Source organism: Eschscholzia californica, unplaced genomic scaffold (assembly GCF_041429995.1).
Source record: "Eschscholzia californica isolate CP2 unplaced genomic scaffold, dmEscCali1.0.p SCAF_5, whole genome shotgun sequence".
NCBI classification, from domain to species: Eukaryota; Viridiplantae; Streptophyta; class Magnoliopsida; order Ranunculales; family Papaveraceae; genus Eschscholzia; species Eschscholzia californica.
Genome location: NW_028238472.1, coordinates 52,187,336 through 52,202,785, shown reverse-complemented (window position 1 = coordinate 52,202,785; position 15,450 = coordinate 52,187,336). Strand labels below are relative to the sequence as shown.

The 15,450-nt window shown below is 37.4% G+C and overlaps 1 long non-coding RNA gene across 1 annotated transcript; it reads right to left on the bottom strand.

Moving 5' to 3' along the window:
- Nucleotides 1-13,161: 13,161 nt before the first annotated feature.
- LOC147540448 (uncharacterized) lies at nucleotides 13,162-15,450 on the bottom strand. The gene is made up of 2 exons (XR_015225782.1): nucleotides 14,484-15,450; nucleotides 13,162-13,643 (listed from the first exon to the last, which is right to left on the bottom strand). It is a non-coding gene; the product is annotated as an uncharacterized LOC147540448 (long non-coding RNA).

The window sequence follows — 15,450 nt, the reverse complement described above, 5'->3', positions numbered from 1 at the left end:
TTAAACAATAATAATAATATTAAAATAATAAATATTTACCAAATGTCCATCAATGTTTGCAGATATTTACAGATGTCTAGGAAAATCGAAAAATATATTTTTGATTAGTACAAATATAATATGCATTACACATTTTGTCAATATATTCAAGATCTTGAAATGTCCCTAGGACATTTTGTCTATGGATCAAATGTCTTGAAATATCTATAAAGACATTTTGTTTGCAAATTCAATGTAAAATGTCTTGAAAATGTCTATGAAGACATTTTGTCTATAATAAATCACCCGAAATATCTTGAAATGTCTACAGGACATTTTGTCTATAAATATCTGTAAAAGTCCCAATCCACTACCCCTTAAGAAAAGTCTTGTAAAATACAAAACTCGAATGTACCAATTGGGCCAGGCCAAAAAAGTGAAATTGTAAAAATGATTGTCCTATATATAATGGGAAAGGACTCCATTATTGGCCCAAGACCCATTTCCAAATCATCAATAAGAAGTCAGTATAATAAATGAGACCCTCATTCACATCAAGTGCATGTGAAATATGACCTATTTACTGGTTAAAGGGAATATTTTTTTTTTTGTTGAAAGGTTAAAGGGAATAAATAGTACAACTAGAGCTGGTCATAGAAAATGACTCCATTGTGAGTGTGATAAACAAGGCCTTCATTAAAGCTGACAGGCCCGGGCCAAAAGGTACAGGAGCTATTCTCAAGGGCCCAAATGTGAATGCCTTTCCATCCATGTGGGTTTATGCATTAGAAAAATGTACAAAACCTCTTTTAAGGGCATGCTACTTTATATCTCACTTTTAACATTGGTTCACAACAAATTCTCACTTAAAACCACATCACAAGAGAAAATATCTTGTTGGTGACGAGTCGTATTATTAGAGCATCTCCAACCTGGAACTGGGCGCATGGATAATTTTCCAAAGTCTTCTCTAAATTATAACTTTGATTAATTTTTTTTCTTAAAATCTAACAAAAACCCACACATTTTTTAACATCCAACATGTCGGTTCCCGAATAATTTTCCAACCTTAAAAAAAAAATATTGTTTCGAAAATAGTTCAAACAAGTGTTTCGTACATACACAAAATCACACGCGTTCTTCTCACACCCACGAAAACCCCACACACGCGTTTTTCACATGTACATATTTAAGCCCTCAAGAGAGTTGAGGTTGGAGCGGAATTTTTTTGGCATTGGTAGAATTGGAATGGTGGGCAATTGGGTTGGGGTATATTGGGATACATTAGAACCCGTTGGACTCACACTCTACCAGATCCTCGGGTTCTAGTCCAAAGTTAGTAATGGAAAGAACCTTATACTTATCGACAAATGCGCTTAGCTAGCTCAATCCCGTTGCACCTACATCGGCGGATAGGCACTCCCGGCCATCGTTACATAGGCTCCTCCTTTCAGCTAAATATAGCTACCAGAAAGACTAATCCAATCCATAATGATGTACCGGAAAATACAACATTTTTGTCTACCGTATCTTTTGTTTCATTTCTTCTGGAACAATCACAAACACTTTTTTGATTATGGATCGTCTGGCACTTATTCCGGCCCTCTATTTACATAGCGAAGATGCATCTTTTTCTCCCCTCAGGTCCACGTAGGATCGGGAACCGCATTACTGATGTTTCTTTTGGGGGCGGTGGAAACGGTCCATGCAGCGAGTCCCCCCCCGGTTGACTCTGCCCCAGCAAGCAGCTGGGTCGAATCCTCATTTGAGCTGTCTTACTCGAAATCTCACTTATCAGATTCCATTGTGGAAGTTCCTGGATGACAAATACTGATCCAATAGCGTTCCGTTAGATAGGAACAGATTTGATAAATACTGATAACTCTCGGATGGAGTATTAGAACGGAAAGCTGAGCTGAAGCTGAAAAGTTTGAGTGATGAAAAAATAATTTTTAGGGCCTAAGACAGGTTGAGGCTGGATTTGCTCTTATGTAACTTAACTTCTCGAATTGCGAACAAAATTGCCAGTTTTTGCACTTTATGACCCGACGGTCCTAAAAAGTGACACTAGAAAAAGTAAAAAAGGACAAAATTCACATAATAAATGCACGAAATGAAAAAAAGTTCTCGCTAAAAACCACATCATTTAACAAAATATCTGGTTGGTAACGTTTGGGGTTTCTTGGGTTCAACTAGAATAGAATTCATGTATAAACAAATTGCTGCCATTATTATCCAAGGAAAAAAGCTCTATCTTGTTGGTCTATGAAGATGGGCTTTTATAAATGGAAACAAGATACACAAATTTTAAGGTTGTTTATTGTGTTATATTCACTACTATTGGGATATATTTATATCCATCTTATGAGGTCAACCAATTGAAATTGTGAAAAAGAATTAGGCAGTAAAAAACCTTTTTGATTAGTAGCATGTGTTTTTTTATTCTGATTACGTGTCTAAACTGTAGTTATCGTTACAGATATATTGATATTGAGAACTAATAAATATATGCCGTACTTGAGTCTATTTCAATGTCTAGGCGATATTGATATCTATCTACGTCTACCCTACTTGAATATAATATTCTTATCTGGTGTTCAAATCCAAAACTTAATAGTGGGGAAATAAATTAAAATGAATTTTTACTATCAAAGGAAAAATACAACCAATGAAAGCAACCTTAAATAATCAAGTTGAACAAATGACATATGAATAATTGAATATATGAGTTCTAGAATCTTATGTAATCCATTTCCTATATCCAACACAAGTTATGTTAATCACTAAAAATGTTTCCTATAGATGTTTATTTTGTTAGAGAGAATTGTTCAGCCAATAGGGAAGTATATATGATCTAACAAAAATGACAGAAGATGATACAAAATTAGAGCTATTCTTGACCAGAAAATGAGGATGGGTTATTTTGTATGATAGACTTTGACTTTAGCACCTTCTACTCGTGATCCAATGTATAAAGAAGTAATTGGGCTTCTCAATTTTTTTTTTGGGTTGGTGATTTGTTAAAATAAGGAAACTATTTGGGGTACAAAGTTTAGGGTGCAAATAAAAAAAATTGAAATTTTTTATTTCCTACAAACACTTCAACACTTCAACTTTTCAACTTCTTCTTCCTCTCCCACTAGGCCACTACCACCATCAACTCTGACGGCCTCCACCGCAAATTTCGGCATCTTGCACCAAAATTTTTGGCGACCTCCACCATTAACGTCAGCGATCTGGAAGAACCACATGCAGACGACCTTCACCTGATTTTCAAACGAAGGGTTCCAGCGAAGGGACTCTCCTCTTCACCAGAACTTAGAGAGACAAACAGTGAGAGAAAGAGGCGAGAGAGAGAGTAGTCGCCGACCAAGAGTCGGCCGTCGACTCTCTGCCGACAACATAAGAGATTGTGTTGACTAATTCTTTTTTTGTTTTTCACCCTTTAAAATTTTGCGCCCGGATACTTTTCTTATTTCCTCAAATCACCCAACTTCTTTTGTAGGATCACATTTTTATTGTGCTATGAATGTTCGTATTTGCTCTATTATTGAATCCAAGTGTACTTTTAAGAAAAAAATAACATTACAAAATACAACACTCAAACATACCTATTCAGCCCGGCCAAAAAAGTGAAATTGTACAAATGATTGTCCTATATATAATGGGAAAGGACCCCATAAAAGGCCCAAGACCCTTTTTCAAATCATCAATAAGAAGTCAGTATAATAAATGAGACCCTTTTCAACAAAAAAAAATGAGACCCTCATTCACATCAAGTGCATGTGAAATGTGCCCTATTTAGTGGTTAAAGGGATAAAACAGTACAACTAGAGCTGGTCATAGAAAATGACTCCATTGTGAGTGTGATAAACAAGGCCTTCTCTAAAGCTGACAGGCCCAAGCCAAAAGGTACAAGGAGCCTATTCTCTAGAGCCAAAATGTGAATGCCTCTCCATCTATGTGGGTTTATGCATTAGAAAAATGTACAAGATCTCTTTTAAGGGCATGATGCTTTATATCTCACTTACGTAATAGTATTGGTTCACAACAAACTCTCACTTAAAACCACATCACAAGAGAAAATATCTTGTTGGTGGCGTGTTGCAATATTATGTGACTTAACTTCTCGAATTGCTAACAAAATTGTCAGCTTTTGAACTTTATGACGTGACGGTCCTAAAAAACGTCACTAGAAAAAGTAAAAAAACGACAAAATTTACATAATAAATGTACGAAAAGGAAAAAAGTTCTCTCTAAAAACCACATCATTTGACAAAATATCTTGTTTTTTTTCGACGAGAAACAAAATATCTTGTTGGTAACGTGTTGTAATATTATGTGGGTAAACTTCTTAAATTGCTGACGGAGTTGTCAACTTTTGCACTTTATGACAATATGACCTACCCGGTCCTAAAAAGTGTTGGAAGGTCCACTCCACTCGGCCAAACCGAGTGGACTTGGTCCAAAGAGGAATCCTACTACAACTAGGATTCCTTAGATATTAGGATTAGTTTAGTTTAGATTAGTTTTATTATTTTCAAACTCTATCATGTAAACCTATATAAGGAGATCATACACAATGTAATATACAAGTTGTAGTGTAATAAAGCAAGGTATTTACCTATCCCTCTCTCTCTCACACACGATCAACTAGCTCACCATCTTCATCACTCGATTTCACCCGAGTTCATCAACAACAATCATCCTCGGTTATAACCGAGAGCACCATTCTTCTCTCTCGGTTATACCCGAACACAATCATCATCACTCTCGGCTTCAACCGAGAGTTGTCATACACCTCTCGGTTATAGCCGAGGCTGACTTCCTCTCTTCCTCTCACTCGGTCATCAACCGAGATAAACATCTCCTTCGTCTCCACTCGATCATACTCGAGTGTGTCCATCTTTCAAAGGTTTAACCTTTTCACATGGTATAAGAGCCTTCAAATTTTTTTTCTCTTGAATCATGACTACTCCCGAAACTTCGGAAACTTCCCAAATTCACACTAATCTCAATAGTGGGCCGTTTGATGTTCATCATTCGGATTCTCCTACTACTATTCTCATTACACCACTTCTAACGGGTGATAATTACTCCTCATGGTCTCGAGGTATGTCCAAAGCTTTAAGAGCAAAAGGCAAACTAGGTTTCGTAGATGGAAGCATCGATAAACCCACCGATCCTAATGAATTAGAACAATGGGGACGATGTAACGATCTCGTTTCTAGTTGGCTTATTAATTCGGTAGACCCACCTCTTCGATCTTCTATATTATATGATGAGACGGCATCCGATATATGGAAGAATCTTTTTGATCGATTCCATCAAACCAATGCTCCTAAAATCTTTCAATTAAAGAGAGCTATTTCTTGTCTCAAACAAGGAAATTTAGACGTTTCTACGTATTTTACACACCTCAAGGCTCTTCAAGATGAACTCAATTCCTTGCTAATCACCGAGCCTTGTATATGTGGACATGGTCGCTCTTTGGTTGAAAGAACCAACCAAGATAGAGCTATGGAATTTCTTCAAGGTCTTAATGACCGATTCTCGTCAATTCGGAGTCAAATCTTATTAATTGAACCCTTCCCTTCAATTCTTCGTATACATTCACTTATCAAGCAAGAAGAGGTTCAACAAAATCTCGTAACTCCTATGAATATTGACTCCAATACTGCTGCCCTTGCCGTTGGTTCCAACGATTACTCACAAAACCGATTCAACGGTTCCGATAAACAACGTACTAAACGTCCTCGACCCTTTTGCGATAATTGCAAAATTCATGGACATGATGCTTCCTCGTGCTACAAATTACATGGGTATCCACCCAACTATGGTCAACGTGGAAGAAACCGAACACGACAAGATGCCGTGACTGCCTCGGTTATAGACAATGGTTCGGCCATGAACCATAATGGTTCGGCCATGAATAATTCGGGGGTGCCTGCAGCGTCAACTTTTACCAATGAGCAATATCAAGGTATTTTAGCATTATTAGACCGGAATAGGCAACAAACCGACACCTCTACCACCACAAAAGATCCCTTCATCAATCTCACAGGTAAGTACTCTTCTTCTTCTCATCCTCCATGGGTTATTGATTCGGGAGCGGCTAAACATATTTGTTCCAATCTTTCAAGATTCTCTTCTTATTCCCTTGCACCACCGGATTTATACGTCCGATTACCGGACGACTCCCGAGTCAAGGTTGATCATATTGGTACCATCTATTTTTCGAATAGATTTTATTTGAAGGATGTTCTTCACATCCCTTCTTTTCAATTTAATCTCATATCTATATCTCAAATTTCTAAATCACTTCGTTGTACCGTCCTCTTTGACCGTGATTTGTGTCTTTTTCAGGACCGAAAAACGAAGACGGAGATTGGGCATGGTAGTCTTCATGACGACCTTTACTTCCTTCGCACGGAGCGTCCCATCCTTTCAGTTTCAAATCTAGTTCGAGATAATTCTAGTCATGAGTCTTTTGTTTTATGGCATTGCCGTCTTGGCCACCCATCTTTTTCACGTTTTCAATATTTTAATTCTAGACTTCCATGTTTGAATTTTAATTTTTTATCAAATAAAGTACCGTGCGAATTATGTCCTCTTTCCAAACAAAGTCGCTTACCTTTTCCAAATAGTACTTCTTCTTCTTCACATATTTTTGACATAGTACATATGGATTTATGGGGTCCCTTTCCGGTTCCCTCCACCTCCGGGTGTCGTTATTTTTTTACCCTTGTTGACGACTTTTCACGTTGCACTTGGATATTTCTCATGAGTTCCAAATCGGACTCCAATACGTTAATTATGAATTTTTCTAATTACGTAAACACACAATTTAATTGCAAAATTAAGACAATTCGATCGGATAACGGTTCCGAATTTATGAATAATTCTTTACAACATTGGTTTCTTGAAAAAGGAATTTCCCACCAACGTAGTTGTACCTATACACCTCAACAAAACGGAGTTGTTGAGCGCAAACATCGTCACATTCTTGAAGTGGCACGTTCTTTACGTCTTCAAGCTCACCTCCCTCTTTCCTTTTGGGGAGAATGCGTTCTAACCGCCGTCTATCTCATTAACAAGTTACCTACACCTATTCTTGATGGAAAATCACCTCATGAAGTCCTCATGGGTTCTCCTCCGAATCTTTCCCACTTACGTGTATTCGGTTGTCTTTGTTATGCCCGAATCCCTTTGGTCAAAACCAAGATGGACGCCCGTTCTTCCGCCGGCATCTTCCTTGGTTATCCTAATGGACAAAAGGGTTATCAAATTTATGATATCTCAACACGACGTATATATATTTCGCGTGATGTGACCTTTTTTGAAAATCGTTTCCCGATGGCATCCGAACCAACGGTCAAACCCTCTAGCTCGCGTCCGACACCCTTCATCTCCATTGACGACGACGACACGTTCATGTTTCCGACAACCGATAAATCTCAAACTATATCACCGCAGGACAGCAGCAGATTCACCGATGAAACTGCTGTTGCTGTTCCCGCGAGTCTGGATTCAGGACAGGGGGTGCCTTCAGACACCTCCTGTGACCCGACTACAGGCCCTGTTCACACAGGCCCGTCGTCCACTCCAGGAGTGCCTTCAGCAGACCGTGATGAGGACCTCGTTTCTGGTGTGCCTCCAGAACAGTCTGCTTCACCGACGAGCAATGATTCCTCGTTGCCGAACCCCTCATCCGACGACAAGAGCTCCGACTCCGTCGTTGCCGACTCTGGCCGACTGGTCCGGTCCCGCCGTCCACCTAGTCACCTTGATGATTATGTGTGTTCCAATACAAGCACTATAAAATATCCTCTTGAAAACTATTTTTCCATAAATTCGTTTTCTAATTCTCATCAACAATTTCTCTCTTCGGTATTATCAACTACCGAACCAACCTCTTTTACTCAAGCAATGAAGTCCCCTCATTGGAAAGAGGCCATGGCCAAGGAAATCTCAGCCTTGGTAGAAAATAAAACCTGGTCCATCACTGGTTTACCACCCGGTAAAAAGCCCATCGGTTGTAAATGGGTGTATAAAATTAAATTCAAATCCGATGGTTCCATAGAACGATATAAAGCCCGCTTAGTAGCCAAAGGCTACACCCAAATCGAGGGGTTGGATTATAATGACACTTTTGCTCCAGTTGCTAAGTTAGTTACCGTTCGTGTTCTTCTTTCAATTGCCGCCATTAAAGGTTGGAATCTCCATCAATTGGATGTCAATAACGCTTTTCTTCAAGGCGACCTCGATGAAGAGGTTTACATGAAATTGCCCCCCGGTTTTTCGTCTCAGGGGGAGTCTAAAGTATGCCGTCTCCATAAATCCCTTTATGGTCTCAAACAGGCCTCCCGACAATGGTTTTCAAAGTTTTCATCCGTTCTCATCGAACGTGGTTTTTCTCAGTCTAAAAGTGACTATTCTCTTTTCACCTTTAGCTCTCACTCCACTCAAATTTATGTCCTTGTCTATGTCGACGACATAATTATCACGGGAAATAATGATCATGCTATCTCCCAGTTAAAAATATTCCTAAATAAAGCTTTTTCACTAAAAGATCTGGGCCGTCTACAGTACTTCCTTGGTATCGAAATATCTCGCTCATCACAAGGTATTTTTCTATGTCAAAGGAAATATGCTCTTGATATTTTGAAAGATTCTGGACTCACCGCTGCACGTCCTTCTGAGTTTCCCATGGAACAAAAACTCCGTCTCAGTCCCACCGACGGTACACCTTTACCAGATCCGTCAGTTTACCGTCGTCTCATAGGAAGATTACTTTACCTAACAGTTACACGGCCGGACATCACCTTTGCTGTAAACAACCTCAGCCAATTCATGCAAACACCTAGCCAAGTACACTTAGACGCAGCTCACCGCGTTCTACGATACTTGAAGGGTACCCTTGATAAAGGAGTTTTCTTATCCGCAGACAGCTCTCTCCATATCACAGGATACTGTGATTCAGACTGGGCTGGCTGCCCTTCCACCCGTAGATCCACCACTGGATACTTCACAATGTTGGGATCCAGCCCTCTCTCCTGGAAATCAAAAAAGCAACCCACAGTTGCCAAATCTTCGGCAGAAGCAGAATATCGAGCTTTAGCCATCCTCACATGCGAATTACAATGGCTCAAGTATTTATTACTTGATTTTGGAATCAACCACTCAGACCCGATGACAGTTTACTGTGACAATCGGGCCGCTCTTCATATTGCTGATAACCCCGTCTTCCACGAACGTACAAAACACATTGAGATAGATTGCCACATCGTTCGTGAAAAGATTAAAGACAACGTCATTGCCACACGCTTCACCAGTACAGAAAATCAGTTAGCGGATATCTTCACAAAGCCACTTGGGGCAGAACCGTTTAAGAACATAATTGGCAAGTTAGGCGTTACTTCCATTCCCGCTCTAACTTGAGGGGGAGTGTTGGAAGGTCCACTCCACTCGGCCAAACCGAGTGGACTTGGTCCAGAGAGGAATCCTACTACAACTAGGATTCCTTGGATATTAGGATTAGTTTAGTTTAGATTAGTTTAGATTAGTTTTATTATTTTCAAACTCTATCATGTAAACCTATATAAGGAGATCATACACAATGTAATATACAAGTTGTAGTGTAATAAAGCAAGGTATTTACCTATCCCTCTCTCTCTCACACACGATCAACTAGCTCACCATCTTCATCACTCGATTTCACCCGAGTTCATCAACAACAATCATCCTCGGTTATAACCGAGAGCACCATTCTTCTCTCTCGGTTATACCCGAACACAATCATCATCACTCTCGGCTTCAACCGAGAGTTGTCATACACCTCTCGGTTATAGCCGAGACTGACTTCCTCTCTTCCTCTCACTCGGTCATCAACCGAGATAAACATCTCCTTCGTCTCCACTCGATCATACTTGAGTGTGTCCATCTTTCAAAGGTTTAACCTTTTCACAAAAAGTGTCACGCGAAAAAGAAGAGAAAGACAAATTTCACATAATAAATGCACGAAAAGAAAAAGAAAATAGAGAGTACCTACGTGTGAAGAGAAATGAGTGATCATCGTAAAACTAGTGGCCCTTTTCCTCATTTTTGAAGAAATTTATGAAATATTGGTAATAAGGAAACACAACAAAAAAATCTACTACATCCCTTAATGACCCACAATGAATTAGAACTAACCCTACTAACTAGATTTATCTGATCTTTTAAGGAAATTATCAGCTGAGATTTATGACTTTTCAACTCATTCTTCACTGATTTTTAAGGAGGGCGTCTACAAATTCATCCGAATTAGATACAATTACGACAGATAAAACCAAAAAGTTAAAGTTCATTTCGGAGACATTCAAATCACAACTCTTATTGATTGGTCAGTTTTCTTTAGATTTCCCTCTCATATCATAAACTCCGACAATTGATTTGGATTTCCTTCTGAAAGCGCTTCGGATTTTCAATGGCTTTTAGCATGATTCTTAACTGTGTATGCCTTCACTAAAACATGTATACACATATATAATCATAATCATTCTTTAAGGCTTATCTTCCATACATACTTTGTTGCTTGGTCCCTAGCTAACAATTGTTCCCCTGGGTTATTTTTAGTCCCGCAGTCTCTTCACACTTTTTGCCATTTTAACATCTTTAGTTTCTAAACTTTTGTAATATAAACTTCATAACTCAATGATATAGAATTGCTTTAGAACTGTAACAGAATTTACGAAAAATGATCTATTTGAATTTATTCTCTTAGGATTATAATGTACCAGGTATGACCCGTGCCTCTGGCACGGGCATTTTTGTTAGGTATAAAAAACTTTATTTAGTGGGGTACTTTCTGTTATCAAAATTAACTTACGCGTAGCGCAAACCGACTTTTTATTATTCCACCTGTAGCGTAAACAAACCAAATATTTGAGTGTACGAAACTTTAAAAATAATTAATAAAATATAAGCAGATAAAAACTTATTCTAAAATTTAAATTGGTTGCGTCCCATAAAAAATATAAAAATCTGCACATTTGAAAGTTATTATTTGGGACAAACAAAACACAATTTTCTTTTTTTTTTTGTTGAAAAAAAATACTTTTCTTTTGGGTTATTTCCCTAATGGGCCCCAACTTTGTGACCAGCTTCCCGCCTGGCCCCCTACTTTACGAAAAATACCCATATGGCCCCCTTCCGTTATAACACCGTCACTCTCTCTCCTCCATCATGTGTTTCTCTCTCTGCACGCCACATCATCTGTTACGCCACCTCATCATCTTCTCTGGCATGCTTAAAAATTTTTTCTCTCTCTCTCTAAAATTTTTTTTTCTTTTTTTTTATTTATTCTCTCCTCTTCTCTGGCATGGGTCGCCGGAGTTTAGAGAGAGAGAGAGGTGAGGATAAAAAAAAAATATTTTCTTTTTTTAGAGAGAAAAAAAAAATTTTGAAGGTCGCCGGCCGGAAATTTGGCCGGCTGGCGACCCATGCCGGAGAAGATGATGAGGTGGCGTAAAAGATGATATGGCGTGACTTGGCAGAGAGAGAAAACATGACGGAGGAGAGAGAGTGACGGTGTTATAACGGAAGGGGGCCATATGGGTATTTTTCGTAAAGTAAGGGGCCAAGCGGGAAGCTGGTCACAAAGTTGGGGGCCATTAGGGAAATAACCCTTTTCTTTTTAATTTTAAAAGGCAACGGCTTTGAGGAATAAAGAAAAATCTCCGGGGAATAAAGAGTTTCTTTATTTTTGGTCCACAAAATGTTTTTTGTGTGTTTTCGACCCCTAATCTTCATCTCTTCGTGTATTTCTATCTCTTCCTCTCACTTCTGTTGCTCTCACTCACATATCTCATCTAATATCAACACAAAAATGATTTTTCTTTAGAAATTAATGAAACAAAAGAATATAACCATAACCCTAATTTTGAAAAAAAATGAAAAACAATTTTTCTTTATGAATTGATGATACCCAAAATGAAATTAATGGTACTTCCAAGGTCTGGTGAATCGATGAAGTCGTCCAAATATCTTATAGCTTCTCAGATTGATCGATTAAGCATCAGGTAAAGGACCTTGAAACCCTATAGTACAATGGCTTCTCAAAATCTGAAACCTTCGGCTTCAGGGAAGCAAGATGCATATCGGCGATGGTGGAAAGCAAGATAAGAAAGGATTTGAATGGAAAGTGTTAAGCCAATAGTGTTGATTTCAAACTCTATATGTTAATTAGAAGCCATTGTTGAAGAGGACGTGCTAGTGATCTACTTGTTTGATGAAAACAATTTAAGGATTTTGATGAAAACTCCATTGTTTGATCCCCCAATAATTCCACCAGAGAAGGAACTTCCATGTTAGGAGTTCAACAAAAAAAAAACCCAAGTTGTTATTGCTCTTATTGCTTGAGAATTTAATCTTTCTTTTATCTCTCAAATCCATGGATCATAAGTCTCTTGTGGGCAGCAGGAGAGAGAAAGAGAATGATAGACATCAAGATCAGGGACCTAAAAGCAATCAAGTCAATTTTTTGACTAAATAATAAATATGTTCCTAAATTTTTATTCCCTCGAGAGTTTTTGTTATTCCCCAAAGCCGTAGCCTTTTAAAAATCAATTAGATACTTTATTTAAGTAAATGGAGAATATAAACTTGGACATTTGAAGGACAGTGGAATCGATACTAACTTCATATCAATTAGGAATCTTTAGCACAAACAAAACACATTTTTCCGCTGACTTCAAGAATCATTTATATATGTCTTTAAGTAAATGGAGACTATAAACCTGCATATTTGAAGGACAACCAAATTGATTACAATCACCCATTCGACATAGCAAAACTAAATACTAACAGAAAGGAGATACCCCTTTTTTTTGTTGAAAGTCAGAAAGGAGGTACTTAGGAACAACCAGATGAATTCGACTTGAGAACCATAAATCGAGTAGCATAAATAATTATGCAAGAACTTTACTTAAACCAACATTAGCATATTTTAACCTAAGGAATAGCCTTTGAAGTATTTAAGTCAGATATTGTATAAGTTGATTCTAACTTTGTGTTCTGGAACAAGATAAGAAAGTGAATAAGAAATTGACACATAGTATAATACCGGACAATTCAATTTTTACTATACATATCAAAATCTAGAGAGAGGGAGACCTTTACAGACTAAAAAACTCAATCAACTTCAATGATATTCTAAATGAGCTGAAAGACAAAAACTGCATTACAAGATAGATTAGTTATATGGAGGAGAGAAGTACCAAATTGAGAAATGTAAAAGAAAATTAATGACAAGGAATTGGGAAAATGAAAGACAAATTAGGAAGTATAGAAGAAACACATTAAAAAATAGAAAGTTTTGAAGTTATAGTTACAGACTCTGGTGGTGTCCCAACGGTCGACAACTCTGGTTGCGCCGCTATCTCTTGTAGGTCTATTTTCCAAGTTTACAGAATTCGATGACATGTCTTCACTGCAAAAGATCCCAGAATTGGAAGATCGAAATCGGTTGGACTGAAGAAAAAAAACACAATCTAATTCACTAATGTCTCCAACAGAACATTATAACATCTTTGTGTGTTTCTTTACCGGGCTTGGACCATGCCTCTTGAACAATCTCAGTGCATATGGCACACGACGATTCGACACATCACATCAACGCGGGACTAACAAAAACCAGAAAAATGAAAATTAGTACACAAAGAATGCATACCTTTAATCATGAGCGTCTTAGAAAAACTCTGTAGAGAGATAAAGAGATAGGCAGAGAATAAGATGAGAAAAGGAATTAATGGTGATGAAGAGAAACAAACACTTGAATTATGTCTGAAATGGTTAGAGATCAATTTTTCTCTATGGACCAAATATATTAGCTTATGGAAGAACCTGTTTGTCACCTTCATGAACAACTTGTGAAACCAAGCCCATCGGCCATCGGTACAATACTTCCTCCTCCAATCCAATACTAAATTTAGCTAACTTATAAAACTTAAAAATGGGTTGAAATTATGATTTTACTAAGAACCTATTTCTCCTTTAACAATGTCTACTATCTTTTCGAATTTATCTTCGACAAAAAAAAAAAACAAAGTTAAAAAAGTGAATGAAAGAAATAGGTCAACCGGTGACCCAAAAAAATTCAAAACGAAATTACAAAATAAAGAGTGACATGAAGAAGAAAATGAATGAATATCACTCACCGAAAAATTATAACGCCTGACCTCAATTTTAACAATTTGAAGTGTAATGCAAGAAACATGGGACATAAGCTACTTGAATTACCAATACCAACTATCATAGTTTTCTATTGGCTTTATCTTCATGTAACTCCAAATTGAGGTTAAGTTGTAGTGAAAAAAAAGATACTTAATAAGCAACACTAAATTGAGACAATTTAAGCTTATAAAAAACTAAATGAACTAACCCGGTGAACAGAGAAGAGAAAACAATGCATAAGGATTGATATTCAAATTATGAATTGAACTTGACTAAAAGTTTTTTCTTACCTTCATTGTTCTGTTAGATGGTATGAATTAATGCTAAAATGTGACAAACATGCTAAATTGAATTGTTTCATATAATATGAAGCAGTTTTCGAAGAAGAAACTGAGATACTCCAATACCAAACTCTATGGATATATATATATATAGGGGGAGAGATTACTTGATTTGTCCAAACAATTGCATTAAAAAACTCCAAAAACAATAATCGCACTCGGCCGAAATCACTTGAAAAAGCATGTCTAGGCCCTCAATAATTCATTCAATTCAAGACCTATATCACATACAGAGTCCAGACATTGTTTAACGACAACCCATCTTGTGTGAAGTCCAAAATCAATCCTTGAAAACACTGAGAGAGAAAAGTGTGTGTTATATATATATATATATATATATATACATCTGGTGAAGCCAATCTCAAATCCATCTGGTGAACCCCATCTTGTGAGAAGATGTATATCTGGTGAAATTAAGAAATGTTTGAAGCCAATCTCAAAATCCATACTTAGATAAATAATACATAACTTTACTGAGTGATAACACATACTGTAATTCACAAAATCCAACTAAGATTCCTAATTGCATTCCTATTTGAACAAAATAAGACTACTTAAAAATGAAAATTGAAATTTTTCTAAAACCTAATCTTCAAGGAAAATCATATATTAGGAACTCATCTGAATCATGCATCTATGTGTGTACTTCTCCTAGAGCTAGTAGATAAAAAAAAACCCATTGATATTGCTCCATAACAATTGTAAAATTGAAATTCAATGATGAAGGCGAAGATTCATGCATCAACCCATTGGGGGCCAAGGGTTTAATGTAGGGGCAGATTCAATGAGCCGGATTCAATGAGTCGTTCTAGATGAGAGATGGTTGAAGTTGATAATGTAAAGTGGGTTCTAAGATAGAGAAGTCGAAGAGAAAGAAACGGTTGATGGGATAGCAAGGTCGTGAAGAGGAAGAGGC